We start from the raw sequence: 19,237 nt of genomic DNA, 5'->3' as shown, positions 1-19,237 counted from the left end.
AGAAGTCTGTTACCTCATTGTGAGCTAGACACTCATTGTAAATAATTAATTACATATTTTTCTAAAACTACCTCTTACATGCAGTCAGTGTACCTATTCATTAAAACTTGCATTTTTAGTGGCTGGCATAAGTATTCACCCCCTTGAACTTTTGCACATTTTGTAGTGTTACAACTTGGAAATAAAATGGACTTAATTGACTGTATACATCATGAATCTACACAAATGTCCATTGAAGTGAAAAGAAAGAGTTTGTTAGAAAACAAACATATACATATATAATTAATATATATAATTATATATATAAACTCCCAAACTTTGAAAAACTTCCCACAGAGCACCACTAAGTATATTAATAAAAACAAAAAAGGAAAGAATCTGGCACAAAAGCAACTCCGCCTAGTGGAAGCTGTCCACCAAAAAGTAAGAGAAGAGGAAACAGGATGGAGGTCATGAATCACATAAGCAACCAGACAACCATAGCCCATATACTTCACAAAGCTAGGCTTTATGGAAGAGTGGTATGCCATGTGAAATCCCATTTGGAGTTTTCCAAAAGACAGGTCAAGCTTAAGCAAACATGTCGGAAAAGGTCCTTTTTAGCTTTGGCACAAATTACCCTGGAGAACAAGATCCCTACAGTAAAGCATAGTTGTGCTTTAGTATCATGTTGACAGTTCCCCTTAGGCCACTTTGTTGCTTCTCTGACTAGTGCAGATTCATAACATAATCCCAATTAAATCCATTTTGTTTCCAGGTTGTAACACTGCAAAATGTAGAAAAGTTGAAGGGAGTGAATGCAAGGCACTGCACAAGTATTAGGAGTGGGCAAATATGTTTGCTTTTAAAGTGTTTACACACAAGAAAAAAAATTAAAGAAAATCTGCAACCAAGTGCTTGACACAATGAAAAGGTTTAATTTAGAAAAGTTACAATATTTTACTTGCATAAGCCTTTGTGCATTGTTCTTCAGTACATACTTTTGTAGAGCTTACAAACGCAGTGACTGTGTTCATGAACCATTTATATAAATTCTTCTATAAAGTTTGTTTTACTTTATACCCTTAACATGCAAATGCATGTCTAAAAGAAAGAAAGATAGATAGATAGAAAGAAAGAAAGAAACCTTAGACAAACCTAACAGATATTTACTTTTCACTGCCCATTTGTGGTTTTCTGTATTGTATTTCTAAAATGCGGAGGGTTATGAAAGGTCAGTCAATATTTGGAATCCAATGCAAGGCAGGGATGTTAGATGCTTTTTTAAAATGTGTGGTATAAATTTGCTTTGTACATGGAGTTTTAAATTGCAACATGAACAAGACTACAGCCTCACCCCCAAAAACTGTGTTCCTCAAATGGACAAGGCCATGCATGCCTTGCATCTCAAAGCAAGCTGAAAGGACAAATATAACAATAAATACAAAGAAGACCAGTACACTCAGGATGATTTAAATATTAATAATTTCATATATATTTTAAACTCTTTAGAAACTCCTTTGAAACCCATTCATCCAGATACTTAACTATGTTTGATTAGTTGTAATAATCTTACTGGCATCCCTGTGTGCTCTAGGAGATGTATCCACATGACTTACATTTTCAAACCTCATAAGGCCACAGAAGGACTACACACAGTAGGTCCCTTGTCTCCACCTCTAACAGACTTCCTATGCAATATATAGGAGCATAAAACTCAATTACACCACATGGGATGCCTGTAGAGTAGTGTCATATCAGCATTGTTACATATTATGTCAGTACATTTGTCCAGAAGTGCTGCTTGCAGAATTCAGGCTAAACCTTATCTTGTTGAATTACATATCAGGTTTGCTGCATGAATGCTACTCCACACAAGAAATATTGATTTATTTTGTTCATCTAAAGGGCAAATCAAGTATTCATTACCCTGCTCATTATAACAAACAACTAGAGCAACAAATGCATCTACCTGCAATTAAGACTAAGTGCTGTCCATGGGTTAAAGTGTCATGATCTGAGATGATCAATACAGCAAATGTGTCAATATAAATTTAAACCTAGGCATTGACGGAGCATATATGCAAACCCAGAAAAAGTAGGCTACACTCTGATCTTTAATCATTAATTACACCTATATGTTGTGCTGTCTATATAGTCCACACAGCAGTATTTGATTGTAGAAGATTTATAAATTGTGGCAGTAATTTGATTAAGGTTAGGATTATTTGATTACAATGATCAGGACTGTGTTTCAGAGATACCAGGTAAACCAAAACTGGTCATCTGAACTGTGTTTAATTACAGTAATCTTCAGGGCACACACACACACCCTGGTTTGCATGGAAGACTCATTCTCAGGAACTTATTAATTAACATATAGTTCCTAATCTACTGGGGGTCTGTCCTGCCCCCCACAGCTGAGACCTCCCCGCAGGTCTCAAGCTGGAGCTCCGTGGCCACCAAGTTGACCTCAGATGGGGGCCGAGAGGTTGCCATGTTAACCTCAGACGGGAGCTCCACAGCTGAGACCTCCCCGCAGGTCTCAAGCTGGAGCTCCGAGGCCGCCAAGTTGACCTCAGACGGGGGCCCAGAGGTTGCCATGTTAACTTCAGGTGGGAGCTCCACAGCTGAGACCTCCCCGCAGGTTTCAAGCTGGAGCTCTGAGGTTGCAGTTACCCCCCCGAAAAAAGTTCTAGGCCAGCCTTCGGTTCTGGACTGGGCAGCGTGGTGTAATTCCCCTGCAATGGGAAGCCCCAGGAGTTCGAGTAGTTCTGCTGGCTGCATGGTGTTGTGTAATTCCCCTGCAGTGGGAAGCCCCAGGAATTCGGGTAGCTCTGCTGGCTGCATGGCATTGTGCAAGTCCCCTGCAGTGAGAAGCCCCAGGAGTTCGGGTAGCTCTGCTGCCCACGTTGCGCGGCGTAGTCCTCCGGCAGCGGGGGCGGGGTAACTTGTGCGGGTGGCGGTGTTGTGCATGGCCCGGCTTGCTGCACGGCTTGCTGCAGTGGTTTCAGAAGCTGAGCAATTTCCCCGTTGAGCCGTTTGCTCTGTTCCCAGAACGAACGACAACACGCCTCAAACTCGGCCACTTCGGTGGCGCTCATGGTGACCTGCTGCTTCCGCATGACTGGCGCAGTATTCTGTTACGACACGGGAGCATAGGCGGAAGCAGGTGCAGATCAAAGTCTTTATTCAAATACTTCAAGCAATAAACAAGGAAACGTGGTCTAGGCAAAACTGGCTTTAAACATGAACACTGGATACAAGGCAAGAAACAGAACAGGACACTTTAACAAGACCGCTTAACATGCATAGCGTATTCACACTCATTCAGCTACTAACGTAACCATCTACGAATAATACTGTGCGAAGTGCACAGCAATACGAGGGGTTTAAATAATCAACATACTCAAACTGAAATACAGACACCTGAAGTAAATTAAGACACACCCTCGAACATGAACCAATGCCTAAACAAGGAGAGAATAAAAACAAACAACGGCGCGTGTCCATACACAAAAGTCTCATGCACACGCGCACTCAGAAGCCGCGCCACAGTGCCATCTGCCGGCGAGGGCATAACATTGATGCTTTAACATCACGCATCCAATGTCTGTGACTCAGATCACCATTCTTGTAAGTTACATTTTTTCTATTTTATGTATACCTTATTTTGTTTAATAAATTTGTTTGTTATTTCTATCTTTAAATATTCAGCAGTTCTTCCATAAGAAAGTACGTTGCATTGAAAGTGCATGACCGTATTATATGGTTATTAGGAATAGTTTCCTAAGATAAAGTTGTAGTATGTTATACACATTAAAATTGACCTCTGAAAAGTTAATATAAAAGGCTAAAACTTGCAAGTTTAAATGAAACCTAAACAAATAGGAAAGGCCTAGGCTTGATATAAACCTCTGAGCTAACAAAATAATTGTTTATTATAGGTTACATACAGAGCATTCGGAAAGTATTCACAGCACTTCACTTTTTCCACATTTTATGTTACAGCCTTATTCCAAAATGAATTAAATGCATTATTTTCCTCAAAATTCTACAAACAATACCCCATAATGACGACATGAAAGAAGTTTGTTTGAAATCTTTGCAAATTTATTAAAAATAAAAAACAAAAAAAAATGCCATGACATTTCTTGCCATGACACTCAAAATTGAGCTCAGATGCACCCTCTTTCCATTGATCATCCTTGAGATGTTTCTACAACTTGATTGGAGTCCTCCTGTGGTAAATTCAGTTGATTGGACATGATTTGGAAAGGCACACACCTGTCTATATAAGGTCCCACAGTTAACAATGTCATGTCAGAGCACAAACCAAGCCATGGAGTCCAAGGAACTGTCTGCAGACCTCCAAGAGAAGATTGTATTGAGGGACAGATCTGGGGAAGGGCACAGCAACATTTCTGCAGCATTGAAGGTCCCAATGAGCACAGTGGCCTCCGTCATCCGTACATGGAAGAAGTTTGGAACCACCAGGACTCTTCCTAGAGCTGGCCGCCCGGCCAAACTGAGCGATCGGGGAGAAGGGCCTTAGTCAGGGAGGTGACCAAAAACCCGATGGTCACTCTGACAGAGCTCCAGTGTGTCTCTGTGGAGAGAGGAGAACCTTCCAGAAGGACAACCATCTCTGCAGATCTCCACCAATCAGGCCTGTATGGTAGAGTGGCAGACAGAAGCCACTCCTCAGTAAAAGTTTGCCAAAAGGCACCTGAAGGATATTCAGACCATGAGAAACAAAATTCTCTGGTCTGATGAAACAAAGATTGAACTCTTTGGGCTGAATGGCAAGCGTCATGTCTGGAGGAAACCAGGCACCAGTCATCACCTGGCCAATACCATCCCTACAGTGAAGCATGTTGGTGGCAGCATCATGCTGTGGGGATGTTTTTCAGCAGCAGGAACTGGGAGACTAGTCAGGATCGGGGGAAAGATGAATGCAGCAATGTACAGAGACATCCTTGATGAAAACCTGCTCCAGAGCGCTCTGGACCTCAGACTGGGGCAAAGGTTCATCTTCCAACAGGACAACGACCCTAAGCACACAGCCAAGATAACAAAGGAGTGGCTACAGGACAACTCTGTGAATGTCCTTGAGTGGCCCAGCCAGAGCCCAGACTTGAACTTGATTGAACATCACTGGAGAGATCTGAAAATGGCTGTGCACTGACGCTCCCCATCCAACCTGATGGAGCTTGAGAGGTCCTGCAAAGAAGAATGGGAGAAACTGCCCCAAAATAGGTGTGCCAAGCTTGTAGCATCATACTCAAAAAGACTTGAGGCTGTAATTGGTGCCAAAGGTGCTTCAACAAAGTATTGAGCAAAGGCTGTGAATACTTATGTACATGTGCATTTTTTTATTTTTATTTTTAATAAATTTGCAAAGATTTTAAACAAACTTCTTTCACGTTGTCATTATGAGGTATTGTTTGTAGAATTTTGAGGAAAATTATGAATTTAATCCATTTTGGAATAAGGCTGTAACATAACAAAATTTGGAAAAAGTGAAGCGCTGTGAATACTTTCCGAATGCACTGTAACAGTCTCTGACATAGGAACATCTTTTTATAATGAAAGCTTAGCATGAAGCTGTTTTAGATAATATAATCAGAACACTGAGGTATTATACTTCCAGCACTAACTAGAAGATTATCTTTGAAGTCAGATAATTAATTAAATTGAGACAGATAAATAAATCATAAATTAAAACACACATTCAACCTTTGGCTGCACCTATTCCCGTCTTTGGTCATAGGAGAGCAATGGGGTAAGTAATTAACCCTTAATATTTTAGATCTACATGATAGACGTTGATAGCAGTCACTTCAAAAAACATTTGGTTTTGGAAAATATACAATAGATATTATACAATATATAATAGATGAGATCATTTGCTAATGCATAAATATAGCTAAGCCTAACACAGACACTAAACAAATATGACCATTGAGTATGAGACCACTGAGTATGAGAAAACACAGTAGACCAACATCAGCAGATGACATGGCACCCGAAATCATCACTGATTGTGGAAACTTCACACTGGACTTCAAGCAACTTTGATTTTGTGCCTCTCCAGTCTTCCTACAGATTCAGGGATCTTGATTTCCAAATGAAATTCAAAGTTTACTTTCATCTGAAAAGAGGACTTGAGCAATGGTGTTTTGAGTAAAAAGGTGTTTTGTGTTAATTAGCTGATTAGAACTCTTCTCAGGTCAACATTGCTTCCTTATAAATTCTTTATTCTAAAATTTTTGAGATACTGGATTTTTCCTGTGTCTCATTTCCATGAGCTGTAAGCCATAATCAAGATTAAAACAAAAAAAAGCTTGAAATATTTCACTTTATGTGTAACGAATCTATATGAAAGTTCCACTTTTTTTAATTAAATTCTGGGGAAAAAATGAACTTCTCCACGATATTCTAACTTTTTTAGATGCACCTGTATAAATTACAGCACAGTGAACTTTTTTTCCCGCATATCCCAGTTTGTTAGGAAGCTGGGGTAAGAGCACAGGGTCAGCCATGACACAGCCCCCACAGAGCAGAGAGGGTTAGCTAAGGGTTGCTACTTGTTAGTATTTTATATTAAATATTCAGTAACCATTTTATTTTTGTCAAGATCACAGTGGATCCAGGGCCCTTTCCTATATCTACTGTATAATAGATGGTAGCCAGTCCATCACATGGCACCATACATACAAATTCAATATATAGTCACCAATTCACCTACCAGCATGTTTTTGGATAGTGGAAGGACAAGCATAGAAACTGTAAAATGCATGGGTAACGGGGCTTTTTCTGTCTATGCTTGTTACGATTCGTCTGCGGAGACAAACGCGGAAGGACAGTCCAGAATGCGTGAGTTTGATGGAAAACGGAGTATGACAGAAATCAAGGTCAGTATAATCGGGCAAACAGGTGTAACTGGGATTAGGCAGAATCGTAGTCGATAAACACGCAAAAGGTGAAACCAGAATGGCGGATCAGGAAATACGGCTTGGTACACGACAGAGACGAGGTTGCTGAGCGTTTACTTCGCAAGCTGCTGATGTTAATGCATCCCTTTTATAACCTTTGATCTGGTGCAGGTGTTTGTAATCAAAACTCCGGCGAACTTGAGCGCGGGCATGGCTGGGAAGTGTAGTTCTTGTCCGCCCCCTCCGTGGGCGACACTACACGCTGTGAACTGCAGCCGCGAGTTCGCCATGGCATAACAATGCTCCTTCACTTTGGAACTCTCTTTCTCCTGAACTCAGGGAAGCTCAGACCTTTGGCATTTTTAAAGCTCAACTTAAGACACACTTTTTAAAACTTGCATTTGACTGCTGATATCTTCTTTTATTATTATTATTATTATTATTATTATTATTATTATTATTATTATTATTATTATTAACGTTGTTGTTCTTATTAACTTTTATATGTTTTATTTTTCTGTGTAATGCTTATTTTGTGTACAGCGCTTTGAGAAGCTGCTTTTAAAGGCACTTTATAAAATAAAGTTGATTATTATTATTATTATTTTGTAAGTATAACAGAAAGTATAAGCTCAAGATTGAACTGGGGACTCTGGAACTGTGAGGCAGCAATACTAAGGCTGAAAAGGAATATTTTTGTATCCACATCTGCACACGTGAAATAGATTAAACAAATTCCACAGGTTTACAAATGGTCATATACTTTTTTCCTCCACATAAATAGGAGGAGTTCTATAATTAAATGGGGGAAAGTCCAGAAGCACCAGGAAATGATTTTGAGTTATCTGCTCTAAGTCATTCTGCTCTAAATTTGAAAGATTACAAAAAGGACTAGATGATAAAGAGTCATTGATTGTGTGAAGGCAAAAAGGGTGATTAGAATGCAATAATAAGTTAAGAGTATTTTGCCTGCAGTTATAATTGTTATTCCTATGTTGCTAGTAGAGATGGGCAGTGAAGGGCAGTGAAGTGACTCTGAAAGGAGAGAATGGGCTTCCCTGAGGACCTTTATCCCACTGCCTTAAGGTAGACTGGAAACTGAAGCAGTCGACCCTAATTTATTAGAATATGTTAGGGAGATTTTCAAGGTTATCTGAAGATCCATGTCTAACAGCGAGCTCCTCATAAGGATTGTTACAGCTCAGACAGTATAGTAATCTTTTTGAAGAAAAGCAGTGTGATACACATTGTATACAATAATACAATGCAATAATTACTTTTAATTTGTAAATGCATATTTTATTTTGCCTCAAAGTGATTTACCTACCTACCTTTTCTACAGATTTCCTTGATTTTAATGAACAATTTGAGAAAAAATAAAAGAGAAATAAAAATTAGACCATGGATTACTGTATTTTACTGTCATTATTATTCATGTATGAGTTGGTTAGGTGTTCACGGAAGAGGTGGGTTTTGAGCTGTTTTTTGAAGATGGTGAGAGATTCTGCGGTCCGGATAGAGATTGGAAGTTCATTCCACCACCGAGGAACAGTTAGCGTGAAGGTTCTGGAAAGGGACCGCTGAGTGGGAACTACTAAATGTCGGTCGCTAATTGATCGCAGAAATTTATTACTGAATGAGAAATGTTGCACATTTTAGAGTTTCAGAAATTATCTCTGTCCACACTACACGACCGAATACGCATTTCAAATGACCATTCATGCAAACTGGGCATGCATACATACATGCTGGTTGCTAGTCACCGGCAGGCACAACAATCCAGCGTTCCACGTATGGCTTTCGATGTTTGTAATGAGATTTGTTGCCGATTGCTCTAATTATAGCTTGCCTCTTGTGCATGTAGGCAGCTGCAATATTATAAAATACAGAATTTAATTGCACAATGGCTGCTAAGAATAACAACAAAGCCAGCAAAGCTTGCGGTTCAGTCTCTGTGTTGTTGTGTGTACGATCAAGGTAGTGTTATGGTCATATGGTAGGAGCTTCATGAATCACAGAAGGATATGCAGTGATCCAGAAGATCCAATCAGGGGGTGTTACAACCTGCTATCTTGGGATGGGAAGTTTTTTTTGTGCTGTGACATTTTGCGTGCAGGTCCAAACTCCCTCCCAGACTTTCCAGCCTGCCCTAGCCTGCCTTGCTCCCGCCTCCAGGATGACCTCACTGATTGGCGGCCATTTTTAAAGAGGAAGCCGGAGTGAGAAGTGGTGGGATGTTGGAGGTGTTTGTGTGATTTGTTGTTAGGAGAGTGCTTGATTTGTATGCTTGCCCTTGTGGCTAAATTCTGTATTTTGACTGCTGTTCTGGTTTTGACTTTTGCCTGGTTTTTGACTTTGAGTTTGGTTATCCCTATATTGTTATTGAGTATACTCTTCACTTGTGTGTATATATATGTTCACTTGGTTCACTGGCGGTAGGGGTGTGGCTGCCATTTCTTTTGGGAGAGGGTTCCTTTTGTCTTTGTTTCTTGCTTAGGTAGTTAGGGAACAATATTTGTATTTTCTTTTAGGTAAGCTAGCTACCTAATCATAGGATCCTTTTGTTTATTATTTTGGCCTTGGCCCACCCTGAAGATATGCCTGTTTTGGTTAATTTGTATAGTTATATGTATATATTGTCTGACATAATATAGCACAAACTTTCTGAACCACCTTGTTGTGTTGTTGTTCCTGGCTCCCTCATTTAGTATTTAAAGATCATTCCACTTGAATCCCAAGCTGGTTACTTTGTGCGGCCCAACCTAGACTGGACTGTAACTGGGTGAATGTGGGCAGCCGCGCCTTCATTTTCAAAAGTCTTCATTTTGGTCTGTTCACACTGAAACGAGAGCCCGGAGTTTTCAAACTAAAATGGAGTCTTCGGCGTTTCCAAAAGTCGGAGTAGTGTAGACAACAGGTGTAACCGTAGTAAAAGGTATGCATTTTAAAAATGAAAACACACTAGTGTAAACAGGGTCTTAATGTTGAGACACGTCCAAGAGACAAATTAGTTCCTGTTCTGACCCAATTTATAACTGTGATAAACAGTCATTTTCTCATCAGCATGTCTCTCTCTCTTTCATAAATAAATAAAAATGCAGCCTCTCATTTTGCAGAGAAGCCGAGAAACATAGACATTCCTGAACTGGGAACACTTACAACTGAGACTCCTTCCATAAATGTTAAATAAATGTATCCTAACAAAAACATGACCACATCAACATTTTACTTAGTTAACAATTTTTTTTTTAATCTGTTTATTATTACTCTTATTAATGTGCTCATTCTAATATTGATTGATTATAATAGTTCTAATAGTTTCTATAATTCTACAATAATAATTACATTTGAGACAAAAGACTTTGGTCTTTCCAGTTTCTTGGTTACTTGACAAGCTGTGTGTGTTTTTTTTTTTGTTTTGTTTTGTTTTTGTTTTTGTTTTTTTGTCTTAACTTCTAGAGAGAAGAAAAAGACAGACTGGTGAATGATTGAGAGTGTATAGCCATCATAAAAGAATAAAAGCAACTTACTTGTTTCATGGATGTTCCACAACATTCAGTGTAACTATGAACTGATTTAAACAAACAAACAAAAAAGTATAGGATATCATTAATTAATTAATTTAAATAAAAAAAAACATAACCACTGGAAAATTGTTGAAAAAGCACACAGTATATGGTGTTGTAGGAAAATATGGGTGGTAACAGCAACACCACCAAGACATTGATTATTTTCCTGTAATAGCATGTTCCATCATGTATTATTCCTTCTTCTATTCTTCTATTTTAAAATAGGTGCCTGGGCATATATGCTATAATCTACAGTGATTCATTGTGGCCTGTAATAACATATTAATCCACATTTATTTAAATTGTATTTGGTTGTAATAAAGATATTCATTTGAAGCAGTCTTTTGATTTTAATGATCTTAAGGTCTGAAGCTTTGGTCTATGATTAATTAAATTATGATAAAATACCAGTGTCTCTGCTGCCTATGGTATTATCAAATGCTCTAGTCCTTATCCCTGATATATGAAGGAAATGAGAATGGCTGAATAATGTGATATTAAAGAATTTTCCCCTGATAAAATCCACTGTGATTTGTATTATATTAAAAGAAAATAATAGACTGGCAATACAACATAATCCTATAGTATACTGAGTCATATATTCTAGAGAGACAGTCAAAAAGAGAGATAAACTAAATATTTTAAAACAGTCTGAGTAATTAATAGCTTGAATAGCCTTCCTGTTGGGTGAAGTTTGTCACCAGTGAGACAAACTTCTGGTGAGCTGGTGTGCAAGGAATATTGAGTATATTGCCTTCCAGTGTTCCTCATAATGATTATATTAATATTTGAGGGGGGTGGTTATCTCTATGTGTTTATTCTCGGAAAATGCACCAGAAGATCTTGCATCTTTGAGAGCTTTTTCTATCAGCACAATTAGCTGGAAATAATTCGCCTGTGGATATGTATAAACAAATTGGATCACCCTCAGCAGTTTTCAGGAGGCTATATGGCTGCATACATCAACAGTCGAGCAACTAGAGAGGCTGATTTCATGGCTTACAGTTTCTTGGACTCTAATCAGAATTATCTGTTCATTACTTCTAAACAGTAAACAGCAATCCCTCTGTGTGTTGTGTGTTTGTCTGTGTGAATGTATGAATGTCTCAGTGTGTGGCTGTGTGTGTTTCAGAAGTAAGAGGGGTGCATAAATATCTCAGTGACACGAGCTAAATTGAAAAAAATGGCAGTGATACTGAATAATAGAAAAATAATCTCAATCTCTCTCTCTCTCTCTCTCTCTCTCTCTCTCTCTCTCTCTCTCACACACACACACACACACCCCATGCCCAACAGCAATGTAATCACCAAAACATTATTAGCATTCATCTGTGGCCACTACTGTCCTCTCTCACTGTATCTGTGTGATCAAGACTCGACCTTCCCACTGTGGTCTAGCATAGAAAAGAGAATGAAACACTTAAAGTGCACCAGCACAAACAAGTGTTTTAGCCTAGGTAAAAGTATAAAGAGAAGAAGATTGAGCCTAATAAGCTGCTGTGGTACTCCTCTAAGCTACAGTATGTCTACACTGTGTGCCGGTTAGCCAAACAGAGTTATAGCGCAGATCAGGACAGACTAGATCACACATGGATACACACATACAGTGTACTGCAGTCTATAAATAGAATGGGAATTTTAACGAGTCTGGGCGATTTTATGTGCTGTAAGAAAAGTCACAAATGCGAACCCAGCTAAGCTTAAAGGAAAAAAACACCCTGAACAACTTGCATATTAATACTTTAAATTATCTCAGTGGTGTTCAAGATTTTTTTTTCTAATAAAATTGAGTTGTGCTGAGTTGACTTTTTTTTACTTTGTTTAAACTTCTTTCAGTTACATGTTTGTCTATTTTTTGCTTACACTACCCACAATGCCATTCAACCACCTGCTGATAGTGGAGCCAGAGAGATTGAGCTACTACATAATCTCTGCCTAAAGAGAGTGATGCAGCAGTGCTTAGTCCTTTAGTCTGTACAGCTCTCTCATTTTGTAATCTGTACACTATGCTCAAACAGATCAGGATCCAAAGCTCCAACATTCATGCTAATAAGTCTGTCAACATTGCACTTGTCATAGCATAGATCACTAACTAGTCATGTCAATTCTTTGCCATTGCATTCTGGAACATTGAGTGTAATGTTCGTAGTGTCTCCAATAATTCTACTAAATGGTTGCATTTTGTGTTATCCATTGTGTTGTATGTACTATCATTGCATTTCATCAGCAAGTTATAAGCTTATACAATATGATTATACAATCATATGCACTATGAAGCATGCACCATGTAAACTAATTCCAACAACAATGACAATTAACAGTTAAATGCAAAAAGTTGGCCATGGAACAAAGTATTTAAAACATTGAAAATATGCTGTAACTATTTCAGCATCAGCAGAAGTGATATTAACAGTTCTATGCATCCTGACTGGTTATAGGTTTGCTGATCTTTGGGAAAGGTATTTTAATGGTCTCTGGCACATTTTATGGCTGCTTTTCCACTTGATTCATGACTGATTGTCGTTAGATTGTGTATATCGGACTTTGAGAGTGTTGGTCATATGGAGGCACTGAAGGAAGGAGAAAGAGCATTTCAGATCAATAGGGAAGCATCAATCAGAGACTGTAAACCTTCACTGCTGTTTACCTCTCTCTCGCTCTCTTTCACACTCTTGCTCTCTATTCTGCATTTAACTCATCATAATGCATGGTTAACGCCAATGCAATTGCTTCATTAAGTGCCAAAAGTCAGCACTTAATTATGCAATGTAGCTACGGTATATGAAGCAGATTAAGCTTAATCCTGTGCTTCATTTAAAATGTGCATTTCATCAGATTTAATTCCAATTGCACAATCAGTTTCATTATTAATTGATTATTAAGCTGCATGTAGACATAGCTACTGTTGCACCAATGACCACTTGAAAAGTTAGCTAGTACATTGCTATGGCATATCTGGTTTATCATATTAACACTGACAAAGTTTTAGATTGATGTTTTGCTTTTAGGCATAAAAGCAGTCATCTCCTAGCCTTTGATTCAATTACCATAACTTTATAATGTGCTGTGACGGTGGGCCTCCAGTCCAAGTGTACAAACCACTACATGCTCCTTACACAACTGCCACCACTTCAGCACCACTGTCGTAGACTGCAAACAAGCACATGACCCATGGTGGATGGGGTGGACCAATAGAGCATGTCTGGTGGCCGATAATGACTGTGGCAGCGCCTCACCGTCACAGAGAAGACATAAGAGTATAAAAGGGTGCCGCAGACACAGCAAGGGGAGTAGTTTCTGTCTTCCTAATCACACTGACCCCTTAGTCTCTCTTTATTAAAAGAGACCAAAGGCAGCGATGACTCCAATGATCACCTCCTGTGCCACGCTGAGAGCTCTTATCCCCGTCACCCATGGGAAAGCACCGGACCTCTTGTTGCTGCCATCCACTGCTGCCGGCCCATACCTCTACGCTTGGCCCACTGCAATGTACCTCCCTAGCACCCAAGCACAGTTCTTGGCCCGGAAAGCCAGTGTGGGTGGAGACTTGTAGGTGGACAGGAGGGCATGCTGTGTCCCTGAGTCTGCATACATGGACATATGATCCTCCACCAGTTGGACAGCCTCGGTCAGCAAATCAGGATGGTGGAACTAGACCCACTCTGACATTCTGGTCAGAACCTGATGGATGAATTGTTCCAGTACCACCTGCTCAATGACCTTCTCTAGTTGGGCATGGTCCAGTTACAGTCAGTGCTTGTAGGAATCAAGCAGTAGCTGGGCATGGGTAAACAGCTGATCTCCCTCCTCTAATGGCATGGATTGGAAGTAATGATGATGTTCTTCCAGTAACAATCTGACCCGCTCTAGCACGGCTTTACTCATGGCTGCGTAATCCAGCTGGCACTGGAAGACTGCACACCACCAGCTGGGTTCTCTCTTCAGGAGAGCCTGAATGTGCAGCCCCCACTCTCCTCTCAGCCATCCACATGTAGATGCGGTATTCCTCGCCTTCATCCTGAGGTGTCATCCTTTCAAGAGAGAAGGAGCTTAAGGAGGGGTTCATGGAGGAGGAAGAGGAGGAGGTCAGCAGGCTCTGGATGGTGGCTTGGTCTGCAGTTTGCTGATCCACCACTTTAATCAGGATCTCTGGCTTCTGCTGCTGTAGATTCATGAGCGCCTGATGCTTCTGGTCCTGCATCTGCACTAGCAACTAGAGAACCTGAGTGAGAGGACTGGAATCCTTGTCCACATGACACCTTTCTTCAAGCTGGGGGAGATGACTTGTGAGCATTTATTATTGTCTGTGCACAGCATGTTATCAAAAAGATAAAACAAAATGAAACACAACAGAACTTTCCAGCTTTCCAGCAGCTTGCTTCAGTTCAGTTCACATGACACACATACACACACATGCCTCAGACCCACTCACTGGGAGGTATAAATATAAGGAAACAGTGTGTTAAATAACTATTCACAAAATAAGAAGCAGGTGTGTCACGTTCATTCGCTCATTCCCCTACACTCATGCTGCAGATTCCCGCTAAACCACACCCCTAGCTGCTACAATATTCTTTCACATGGATGAGCTAATAACAGTCTGAGTTGCACCTATGCATAATTTTGTTTGTTGGAGCTTTCTTTAAAATCAGGATACGGCAATGCAAATTCATTCATATTCATTTATTCATGTTCAGTAACTGCTTTATCCTGGTCAGGGTCGTACTGGATCTGGAGCTTATCCCAGGAACACTAGTTGTGAGGAGGACCTGGATGGATACACCCTGGATGGATTCCAGTCCATCACAGGGCACTGTGCACACACACTCATTCACACCTAAGGACAATTTAACATAGCCAGTTCACCTGCTGGCATGCTTTTTGGGAGGTGGGAGGAAACGGGGAGGAAAATGCGCAGAAACTTTAAAGACACTTTCCTGAGCTCAGGATCAAATCGGGACTCTGGAGCTGTAAGGTTGCAATGCGATTACACTCCCATGCTGCCTACTAAACAAATGAAACCTGTACATTTACCATGTAAATCTAAGAAAATTTTAGTATCGTGGAAAAGTAATTTTTTTTCTTCCGTAATTTAATTTTAAAAAGTGGACCTTTCATATAGTCTATATTCATTACACATAAAGTGAAATATTTCAAGCCTTTTTTTTTGTTTTAATCTTGATGATTATGACTTACAGCTCATGGAAATCAAAAATCCAGTATCTCAAAATATTAGAATAAAGAATTTATAATACAGAAATGTCAACCTGAGAAGAGCTCTAATCAGCTAATTAACTCAAAACACCTGCAAAGGTTTCTCGAGCCTTTAATCTCTCAGTCTGGTTCAGTACACACAACCACAATTGTGGGGAAGATGAAAGTAAATTTCGCATTTCATTTGGAAATCAAGGTCCCAGAGTCTGGAGGAAGAGTTGAGAGGAACAGAATCCAAGTTACTTGAAGACCAGTGTGAAGTTTCCACAGTCAGTGATGATTTGGGGTGCCTGCTGGTGTTGGTCCACTGTGTTTTCTCAGATCAAGAGTCAATGCAGCTGTCTAACAGGAGATTTTAGAGCATTTCATGCTTCCATCTGCTGACAAACTTAATGGAGATGCTGATTTCCTTTTCCAGTAGGACTCGGCACCTGCCCACAGTGCCAAAACTACTAGTAACTGGTTTACTGACCATGGTATTACTGTGCTTGATTGACCAGCCAACCTGCCTGACCTGAACCCCATAGAGAATCTAGGAGAGATAATAGACCCAACAATTCAGATGAGCTGAAGGCTGCTATCAAAGCAACCTGGGCTTCCATAACACCTCAGCACTGCCACAGGCTGACTGCCTCCATGTCGCGCTGCATTGATGCAGTAATTCATGCAAAAGGAGCCCTGACCAAGTATTGAGTACATAAATTAACATAGTTTTCATAAGGTCGACATTTCCGTGTCCTAAAGTCTTTATTCTAATATTTTTAGATACTGGATTTTTGATTTGCATGAGCTGTAAGCAATAATTATCAAGATTAAAACAAACAAACAAAAAGGCTTGAAATATTTCACTTTATGTGTAATGAATCTAGAATATGAATATATTTCATAGAATATATGAAAGTTGAATTCAATTATGGAAAAAAAATTCCACGATATTCACATTTTTTGAGATACACCTGTAAGTCAAGTGGTAGCATTCAAGTTTCGCCCTTCTATTAAGCACCACCAACAAAAGTGCTTCAATTTCTGCCCATCTAACTGATGAATGAATGTTTCACACAAGACCTCAGTCAATGTCATCTTTCTTTTGTTTTCTCAAAAGGTGAAGTGTTATTTTTCTGCACTTCTTTGTGTCCCCCTTTGCATGTTCCCCTCTTCTCCTCCTGTTCTATTTTGCTGTATTATTCATTACATTTCCCCTTGGAGCAGATGAGAGGGAGTGAGCCGGGTTGCTGCTAGCCTTTAGTGTACCTGAGAAAAGTCACAAAGGGAGGAAAGACAGGACTAGGCATGAGAGACCAGGGGAAAAGGCAGAAGAGCAGAGAGAGCAGGGAAGATAACTAAAGAGAGAATGTGTCAGGGGTTATGTAAGAAATGAGGAAAGAAGACATGGCCATGGACGAAAGATGACAAACAGCTTTTAGAATTAGACTCTGTAATAACACAAATGAGAAGCAGAAAATATGAGATTTGGAGTGCTGACAAAAGATGTGAACAGAGAGAGAGAGAGACAGGGAGGGTTGGTGCAGGGATGACAGGCACTCAGTCAGCTCTGAGCTGGCCAATCCAAGAGCTAAACTACTGCAGTGGAAGAGTCAGCAAGGATTCTCCCTTGTGCTCACACGCACACATACATGCACACAGACGAAGTGCACAGAACGGAGAGATTCACATTTGGGGAGTAGAGCAGCACAACGGAAATGGTGCGAGAGGCACGGAAAACTGGAGTTGGACATTCAGCAGGAGAGAAAATGCTTTTCTGGAACCATCTCATGAGGTATAGTACGACACTCTATTCCAGTAAAGCTGCTATTTAGTCAGAGAACACTTTTGGGATTTTGAGAGACTGTTGTTATTATTTTAGTAACTGTGCATATGTACACATACAAGTAGGGGTGTCTAAAAAGGAGTACATTAATATATTTCATCATAGACATGTAGCAGTTTGGGGAGGGGAATGGGTATTTTGAGAGATACCAGGGATAAATAGGAGAGACTGAATAAGTCAGAAACTGAAAAGGAAATAAAGTATAGCTGCAGTGAGCCAAGAAGACTGTCAGCAGATGAAATGAGTGTGGAAAGAATGATAGATAATTGTATGTGGTTTTCACAGATTGCATATGCTATATTGCATGCACGACATGCTTCTGTGGAGTTTCTGTGCTTTTTTTTTTGGACCGGTATGTGTGTGATGTGTCTGTGTGTTATGTGCAATTGTGTGTCCATGACTGTGCTACTCTACTCTATGTGATAAGTCTGTTCTGCTAACTGGCACACAGTGTAGACATGAAACACAGGATCAGCTTATTAGACTCCTTATGCTATTATCCAGGCTGAAACACACATTTGTGCTGGTGCACCTCACACACACACACACACACACACACACACTTGCCAAGTGTTTTATTCACTCTTTTGTGCACTCTTTTTGGGAAGATTGAGTTCTGATCAAGCATAAAACAAAAAAGCACAGATGAATACTAAATGTTTATGTGATTAGACTGCTGTTAAGTGTGTGCGTGTGTGTGTGTGTGTGTGTAGCACTGCCAATATTTCCTCACTTTATAATTTATCTCATGTTTCATCTAAGATATTTATGCACCTCTCTTGCTCACGCACAGACACACACAGACATACACGCAACACACACAGAGGGAGGGCTGTTTACTGTGAAAAGCATGAAAGACTAGATGTGATTTGATTCCATGAACCGTTGATTGCGAGATCTATGAAAGACTGTGAGAGAAATAGAGGTAGCATTCTCTTGTTTTTTTGGTCTTCAGTAAGTGAAAAACGATTTATCTGTCCTTCCTGACTTCCCTAGTTCCAAAATGATTCAGCTGAGACCAGGAAGAGCATTCAGTAATGAAATAGCTGGCACTGAAGAGCATTCTGTAGGGAGAACACCGTCCTGCCATACATAAACCCCTCAGGCAACCAGCACACAACTGGCCTGCTTGTATATAAGAATAATAAGGCAAGTTAGCATTTGAAAAAAAAAAAAAAAAGCTAAATGATTTCCAATAAAGCTGAGCACCTTGTTCTCATTCCTTAATCAGAGATTGCTACTATATATAAACAAATATATATATTTCATATGAGTGTAAGAAAATACAACTGTTAACTCCATCCCTAAACCCAAGCACAACCTATATGATTTTTCATGTAAAATTCATAGTTAGACAAACAACTAAGCAGGCAGGCAGGCAGAGATAGATAGATAGATAGATGGATAATCTGACAAGCTTTCATACTTTTTATTCAGACATTATATTGAAAAATGTAGCGTTTGTCATGTCCACTGATGATATAGCTAACTCTACTATAGCAACTACAACAGTTTCAGTGGGACTGGGAATTGGAATTGAATGTCATTGGGATGTGATTGAAAGCATTGAACAAGGTCTCTCAGCAATTCCTGGAGAGATATTAACCTTTAGCCTCTGTTTACTCACTAAACTAAAGCAATAATGCACTGATGAATCATCAGAGTGGAAAAGCAAGTAAGCATGTGCTCTTTACTGACAGATGATTAAA

General features: G+C 39.7%; 1 protein-coding gene across 2 annotated transcripts in view; it reads left to right on the top strand.

The window, feature by feature from the left end:
- Positions 1-16,980: 16,980 nt before the first annotated feature.
- Positions 16,981-19,237, top strand: part of LOC128617546 (cadherin-18) — a 137,348-nt gene continuing 135,091 nt past the window's right edge. The window contains exon 1 of one of the 2 annotated variants that reach the window (XM_053640703.1): positions 16,981-17,477. The gene's annotated coding sequence lies outside the window, so the exon portion shown is untranslated. The remainder of the gene's footprint in view (positions 17,478-19,237) is intronic. The other variant, XM_053640706.1, reaches the window with a different exon arrangement.

This window comes from Ictalurus furcatus, chromosome 13 (assembly GCF_023375685.1).
Source record: "Ictalurus furcatus strain D&B chromosome 13, Billie_1.0, whole genome shotgun sequence".
In the NCBI taxonomy this organism is placed as follows: Eukaryota; Metazoa; Chordata; class Actinopteri; order Siluriformes; family Ictaluridae; genus Ictalurus; species Ictalurus furcatus.
The sequence above is the reverse complement of the archived record's forward strand: the minus strand, read 5'-3'. Positions and strand labels throughout refer to the sequence as shown.